General features: G+C 36.1%; 1 non-coding gene across 1 annotated transcript; it reads right to left on the reverse strand.

Moving 5' to 3' along the window:
• Positions 1-8,063: 8,063 nt before the first annotated feature.
• LOC120068730 lies at positions 8,064-8,170 on the reverse strand. The gene has a single exon (XR_005479354.1). It is a non-coding gene; the product is annotated as a small nucleolar RNA R71 (small nucleolar RNA).
• Between the last annotated feature and the right edge of the window lie 468 nt (positions 8,171-8,638).

The raw sequence follows: 8,638 nt of genomic DNA on the forward strand, positions 1-8,638 counted from the left end.
GGAAGTAATCCCTAATTGCCTTCTTCCATTCCTCAGCGGTTTCTTCTTCCACTTCTTGCTTATTCCTAAGATTTCTCCTCAAGGTACGTTCAATTTGAGGGTCAAAAGGAAAAAGAGGGGTTTCCTTGTTATGGGGCATGTACAAGAGAAAACACCAAACAATATTAGAACAAAAATAACCCTAGTGTAAAATATCTCCAATCCTTAAAGTATTAAACAAAAACTATTATTTTAATCCCCAACAACAATGCTAAAAACTTGATGTATAAATTGTGTGCACGCAAATGTATATGGTTTAGTTATAGTAATTAAAATCGCTTAGAGGGTCGAGTATCGTCCTTAGGGATCAATTTAATAGTTATTGTTTAACTATCTTACAATTGTGTCAATTTTAGCTAAGGAATCGAAATCGAGTTGAGTTTGTAATTTTATAAAGCAATAGATAAGAGCAACAAAAATGTATTGAAAATCCACGAGTAAAAGTATTCTAGGATATTGAATCTATCAAATACTTCATTAAGACTCTAACCAATTCGTGGAATCATGTATAAAAATTATGCTTAAGTCTAGAAACTTAATTCAAGATTCCTTTCTCTAAAAAGTAACCTATTCTCATGCAACTTCAATGATAACTAATTTATTGAAATCAAATTAAGAAGCAAGGCATTAAGAATTGTCATTAAAACAACTTTCACTATTAACCTAACTATTTGCATGAAATCAATTAAGTTGTTTTGTGAAAATAAAGTAGCATGTGATATTGCTCACAATCCTGTCTAACACGATCAAACAAAACATGTTGAAGTAGATAGATTCTTCATAAAATAGAAGTTGGATGACAAGGTTATCGAGCTATCAAAGATTTGCTCAGAAGATTAGCTAGTTGACATTCTTACCAAGGTTGTATCAAGACAAATCTTCTTCAAGTGTCTTGGCACGTTGGGCATGAATGACATCTACGTACCAACTTGAGGAAAAGGGTTGAGATTTGTTTACTAAATTATTATCATAATCTTAGGGTTTATATCATCGATTTAATTAGATTTTATATAATTGATAGTTTCCTTGAGCATAATATTTGATTTCCTAATTATAGGAAAAGTCCATAATTGTAATTTAGAATTACTCTATATATTTGTACAAAATTATTCATTATTATTATCCGTGAATAAAAACAAAGAAGGTTTTGCCCTAGTGTCTTAGTTACATGATAGCTAATAGGGGTGTCAGTACAACAATCTAGATCCTTTAGGATAGGGGTGTTCAAATGACCCGACAACCTGAACAACCTAAACTATAAAGGTTGGATTGGATTAGTTTGATTTTTGGGTTGGATTGAGTTGATTTTTTTTTTTCTATTTTTCTTGAATTGGTTGGTTCTAGGGTTGAATAAAAAAAAATTGGGTTGACCCAACTCAACCCGAATTACATATATATATTATATATATATATATAATAAAGATATATATAAAAATATATCTTTTAGAATTATGAATTTGTGAATTCTTTATGTTTTTCTTTTAAGAATGTTTTTGTATAAAGTTTGTAATAGATATTATAGATATTTGCTATGTAAAAATTTAGTTTTGTGAGATTTTAGTTACTAGATATGTGTTGTTGATAATTTTAATTTTTTTAAATTAAGAAGAAAATATAATAATAACCCGATAACCTAACCCAATACAATCCAAATTTTGAGGGTTGGGTTAGAAACCATGTTTGGGTCATTTGGGTTGCCAACTTGACCATCTCGAGTTTTTCGGTTGGTCTAAAAAATGCCACAACTCAACCAAACCCATTTACATCCCTATTTTAGGAGAGTCGGTCATGCATCAAAAGAGAAATGAGTTATCTAGCAAAACTTTATAGACCTTTTAACAAAGAAATCTATCGGACCAATAGGGGAATCGAATCCCTACAGTCCAAATCAAATACAATCTCATTACTTCATTACACTCTAAATGGGTAGTGAAGTGAAGCAAGGAGTCGAACCACAGGGAGCCACATAGATTTCTTAATTGAAAAGTTTATAGACGATAACCGAATGGGGAGTTTGTGATTAGTGATTGTGAAATGAACGTAAAATATGCAAAGTAAAATGACACAGAGTGAATTTATGAGATGAAATAGTGAATTGAGTGCACGAAATGTGAATATCAATAAAACAAACATCTAGCTTGGGTGAGTCTTTCCTACTCTTTGCTATTCTATCATTGATTAATTCCTAAGTAAAGCATGAAATTCTCTAACTAATACTTAGTCATCTCATTCCTACGGGACAACCCACCAAACTTTTGACAATGCTCACATGTTTTATAGAAAAAGAATGCATCCCTAATGGGAGTTTTCCAGTACCATCAAGAGTCTAATACCTTTATAGCAATTCGGTTAGGACTAAAATTCCCCCCATAAGCATGCTCATGAAAAAAATTCTAAAACAGAAAAGAACTCATCATTGGAGACACATCTCCTAATTATCTGATCACAACAGAACTTCCACAGGTAGGGATCCTCCCACATATAATATTTCAACTTACTTTTAATGTAATCACGCTTACACCTATTGAGATCAATTGGAAGATTACCTGTGACCACATAATTAACTAGGTTTGCATACCATGATGTTATAGGAATACAATCTGCCTGCATCAATGCTTGATTTGGGAAGTCTCCATCAGAACGAAGACATCCCTCATCTATGGATAATCTACTCAAATGATCGGCAACAATGTTCTCATACCCCTTTCTATCTTAGATCTACATGTTGAACTTCTAAAGGACGAGAATCCATCTAAGCAAACTGGGTTTAGACTCCTTCTTTGACATTAAATATCGAAGGGTTGCATGGTCGGAAAACACAATAATCTCAGAGACACCAATATGAGAACGAAATTTCTCAAGTGCAAAAATAACAGCTAAAAGCTCATTCTCTGTAGTGGTGTACCTGCATTGGGCCATATTAAGAGTCTTGGAAGCATAGTAGATCACATGGTGCTTCTTCTTTACTTTCTAACCTAGAATTGCTCCCACAACAAAGTTGCTAGTAACACACATCAACTCGAAGGGGACATCCCATCTACGAGCCTGAAAGATTAGGGTAGAAGATAGGACACTCTTCAACATGTCGAAGCTAGCTTTGCACTCATCATTGAATTTGAATTCCACATCTTTTCGAAGTAAGGAGGTCATCGACTGAGCTATCTTGCCAAAGTCCTTTATGAACCTATAGTAAAATCTTGCATGGCCAAAGAAAGAACGAACCTCCCTCACATTTGTGAGGTAAGAGAGCTTCGTGATAACATCTATTTTACCTGGATCAACCTTAATGCCATGCTTAGAAATAACATGCCCAAGGACTATACCACTAAAGCCATAAAATGACATTGTTTGAAATTTAGAACTAGATTAGACTCAATGCATCTCTCTAAGACTCTAGACATGTTGAACAAACAATCATGAAAAAAGTCTTCATATACAGTAAAGTCATCCATGAATACCTCGATGTAGTTCTTGTTGGGAATGTCCTAGAACTCACAGCTCGTGTTAAACATTCTATTTAATCAATAACAATGACTTGATGATTTTGCATCTTATTATGAAAATCCAATAAACGCATCCTTGGCTATAGTCTGAATGTTGTAACTTTATATAGTGACATAAACAGGATCAAGTTGATAATATATAGCTTAAATGGTCTAAGAAGTATATGGATGAAATTGAATATCTCATCCTGGTAACACTATTGGATGCTACCCATTCTGTAGTTGTTACAAGAAGTTGTAAGGTGCTACAAACGATGTGATCCACAAATCATTTATATTGAGACATGAGAGTGGGGGCATCCTATGCAATGAGTTTGCATATAGATTGGACCACGAAAATATTCTCTTTTCTTTCTAACGACCGTTTACTATTAAAACAGACTATTTCATTTATTATATAACCTAGGTTAACTCGATCTTAATCCTGAGCTAGCTACAAACTTCTGTTTGTTCGGGATTATCCTTTGATATGCAAATGGTGAGAGTAGTCCAACAGCACTGCTCAATAAGCTTACCATTTTAGGGATAAGACCGGATGAATAGCTGGGGACATAGCCTTGTAAGATGGAATTCACTCCTACCCTATTTAGGGTTAGCAGATAGGTTGTTCTCTTAAGTACTGACTTCAGGTCTTGAACAATCGGGGCCCGGCTTCTCATGATAGAGAAAGGATTTGATTCATAGAGATTATGAATCAGAATTGTTCATTAGAGAACCAGTAGGAACTTAAGGAACAAGATGTAGTCACAGGGGTAATATGGTATTTTTGACCTAGCTGTGATTACGAACAACCTGTGAAAGATCGACTTACTGATTAAGGTTATTAAGTGGACATAATATATCTATAGTGAGGGGAGTTCAACTATGGGCTATAGTGGAGTGTCCCATTAATTAACGAATGGGGATTAGATCGGATTAATGAGTTTAGCCGATTAATCTCGAATCATTTGAGCCCATGATCTGTAGGTCCGCGAGGTCCCCCTACTAGCTCGTAAATGGATAAGCTTTAGGGAAACTTGAGAGATTAATTTGAAACGTTCAAATTATATGAAAACAAGAGAATAAATATTTAAATTATGATTTAAATATATAAAGATGATTATTGTGCAAAAATTAATTTAATATTTGATATTAAATTAATTAATTTTTTAAGTTAATTTATGAAATTAATTTAAGAAAATTAAATTTTGTATTAAAATGATTTAATATCATTTTTGCTTTTGTTTTAAAAAAGAAAATGAAAAATCATTTTTGCATTTTGCATAAAAATAGAAAATGAGTATTTTCCATTACCATCATCTTTATGCTCACACAAAATGCATTATCTACTTGACCTTGATTCTTCAAGCATGAGCTACAAGCCATGCACTCCATCACTTTGCATGGTCATCTATTATATAAAGTAGAATGGAGTTATTGGAGAAGGAGGGATAATGATCAGAATTTTGAAAGAATTTTCTCTGAAGAAGAAGCTGTCTTCTTCAGCTGTGCTGCTATGAGTTTCTCTGGTTTCTTCATATCTTCAAGTTGTTCTTGAGTCCCACAACTCTACCTAAAGCTTCTGGAAGGCTTTGAGGTGGTTCACGTTGATAACAAGAGTAGACAACAGCTGAACAGACGTTATCTTGAAGAGTTCATCAAAGGTATGTTCATAAAACCCATTTTTTTTAGAACAACATGCTTTCGTTTTTGCTAAAATTAGTGAATTAGAAAGCTTATGGATCCTTGATACTTTCGCTACATGTTGTTATACTATTTCAGTTCTCTATGAATTCAAAAAGGAAAAAAATTCTCATCACGACATCCGTCTAAAAGAAAATGTGTCGAAAGGGCATGTAAAGGTCATCTTCTCTTAATTCTCCTAGCAAATTGAAATCTCGTAGAAACCTGAAAAGCCATCAAGAAAGCAAAAGAAGGGTTTTCTAGCCAATCTCTCAAGTATCTAGTCAATAAACGGGATGAGGAAGTGATCTTCCTCAGTAACAACATTCAATTTCCTAAAGTCTATGCACATCCGGCATCCATTCTAGACCTTTGCAGGAATTAATACCCCATCTTCATTTTTCACAACAATAAAGAATTCTTGTTTAGGCAGTTCATACCATCCATACATAATGTTTTGATCTAAGATTTCAATTTTTTCATGTTTCAGCAGTAGTATATTGTTCCACATTAGTTTTCTTAGGTACTATATGGATGGGACTAACTGATAACGAGCAGAAATGCACATTATTACAGTGCTAAATTATAAAACAATATAGGGTCGTGTTGATAAAAACATATAACATTGTGTCCAAAAAGCATTAAGTTCATAATATTGCAGTCGCATGCATCCACCGCATGAAAACAGTTAGCTTATATATTTTTGTGTAGAATATGCATTGACACAAGGCCGAAAATGTGATCACAACAAATCAACGGTCGAGCACATCAAAAGATTGCGTCACCGCAAGGCTATGCGATCATTTGTGCTCGCACATATCTGCTCAAGAAGATTGCCACATAGAGCCGGTGCAACTTGGTGGGCACATTTGGGTAAAAAGCATAATAAATCACGATGGGACAGAAAGTTGATGACGGTCGATTCCGAATTAAGTTGACAAGCCGCTAATGAACTACTGTAGCAAGTATACTCAACTTTTCGGTGACAAATATTCGGCGCATCAGACAGATAATTAATGTCATCCCATCAGTGCAATCATAAGAGAGAAGAAGCCTTTCACCCCGAAGCTCTATAAACACTGAAGGCAACCTTCAGTAAAGGGGTTCGTCGAGTTCGAACAGTTACATAATTTTCGCCATAGTTAGAAGTAGCCTTGTTCTTAGTTTTTCTTTAATTTAGAAGGCGGAAGCGAGGGAAGTGAGATTGTACCGAGAGATCGTTCCGGTGAACTTGGAAGAGTGTCGGAAGTGTCGAGATCAAAGAGAGGGCTAACTCCTGCGGAAGCAGGAACATCTTTTGAACAGAATAGAGTTAACAGTGTAAAAGCCTTAGGAAACAAGGGATTGCTACCAGACTCTCTATCTTTATCTTCTATTGTCATTTCGTACTTTGAACTTATCTATAGAAATGGAATTTACTTCTTTATATCTGTTTACTCTCTGTTTATTACGCATGAGTAGCTAAATCTGTCGAATGGGTTGAAAAGCACTTAGCTAGCATAATTGGGGATCGTCATTCTTTGCGATTATCTTGTATTATATATGCGTCATTGGTCCATTAGAGATACTCGAGAGGGTAGTCTAAGGACAGAGTCTAGGCTTGGAAAAGTCAGGTTAGAATCTAGGCCTGGGAGTGTCAGATTAGAACGCATAATCAAGAGATAGGAGCTTAGGAATAAGCATTGTTTGCTATTAACGCATCGCATGCATCCTAAAGATAGGTTATGATTGTATGCAGTCACCTTGTCTTTGTATGCATCTTGCATCATCGCATAGACAAAAAGTAGAGACTTATGAATAAGCTCTATGGATATTATCGCATTCATCACATGCGTCCTAGAATTAGGAGTTACCGCATTTGCATTGGAAAATGATTTGTTGTCGCATGAGTGTAGCATGATCGCATAGTTTGAATGCATTCTCAGGAAACGCTAGCTAAAGACCTTCTCAACTCATTCCTCCGCATACTCAGTGTATCTACCATATATTCAATCTTTTCTCAAATCTGCTGCATACTTTTTACATCGCAAATAACAAACCAACCAATCATTAATTTATTTGTTACCGCAAAGTGATCTTAAAAATTATCACCGCATATTGTTTTCCTTAGTCCCTAAGTTCGACCCTGGACTTACTAGGAAACTTAGTAGGATTTATACTTAGATTCTGCTGAGAAAATTTGTTGCATAATGCATTTCCATCACTGCAATACCTTACATTATTTCACCGTATAAAATAACGCATCAAGTTTTTGGCGCCGTTGCCGGGAACTTCGGCAATTTAGTGTGCTAATGGTAATTTTTCTGATTTCTTTGTAGCTTTCAATCTCTGGCGAATTACGACCCAGAGATTGAAAGAATGTTTCGACGAAGTTTAAGAGACAACCGCCAACAACAAGACAGAACTCCAAGAATGACGGAACATCTGAAAGAAAGGGCCGCAAATGCAAATAATATAATTGCCAACCTCATCCTTCTGGCGAATGACCGCAATAGACCCATTCAGGACTATGCGCCCCCCAATCTCTACGATTTCTCCCCAGGAATCATGAGACCAGCGCTAGATGGATCGAGGTTTAAAATGAAACCGGTTATGTTGCAGATGATCCAGACTGTTGGACAATTTGGAGAAAGCCGTGGCAAGGACTCGCACGCCCACCTCCGGATTTTCATAGAAATCTGCAACACTTTTGTGTTCCCGAATATCTCTACCGAGGAAGTTCGACTAACTTTGTTCCCGTTTTCATTGTGCGATCAAGCAAGAAAATGGGCTTATTCTCTCGAACCGGGAGAGATAACTTCATGGGAACAAGTCATGGAAAAGTTCATGAAGAAATACTTCCCTCCAACGGAGAACGCAAGAAGGAGGAAGTTAATTACAAATTTTGAACAGGAAATTGACGAAGCGCTCAGTGACGCTTGGGCGAGGTTTAAGAGGCTGGTGAGAGACTGTCCACATAATGGCTTACCAGACTGCTTACAAATGGAGATTTTTTTACCAAGGACTGAACCCTGCTTCGCAGACCGCTGCCAATGCGGCGGCAGCTGGAGGTCTGCTGGACAAAACTTATGAGGAGGTCAAAAATATCCTTGATCGCATTTAAAAAAATCACGAGAACTGGAGAGAAAGCGATCAAAGATTAAGAATTAAAGATAGTGACGTGAACAACGGGGCCATCGCATCCCTTCAAAACCAGATGACTGCGATGATAAGTTTAATACAAGGCATCGCAATTAATAGTACGGAAGCGAAAAAAGGGCAGGTCAACGCAATTGCTCAAACGACCGCAAGTTGTGTCATATGTGGAGACGCAAATCCGATGGAAGAATGCCCAGAAAATCCGCAGTCAGTATGGTCATAAAGAACAACCCTTATTCCGATACGTACAACCCCGGGTGGAGAAACCACCCCAATTTCGCATGGAAAAATCAACA

The sequence above is a fragment of the Benincasa hispida genome, chromosome 12 (genome assembly GCF_009727055.1).
Source record: "Benincasa hispida cultivar B227 chromosome 12, ASM972705v1, whole genome shotgun sequence".
Classification (NCBI taxonomy): Eukaryota; Viridiplantae; Streptophyta; class Magnoliopsida; order Cucurbitales; family Cucurbitaceae; genus Benincasa; species Benincasa hispida.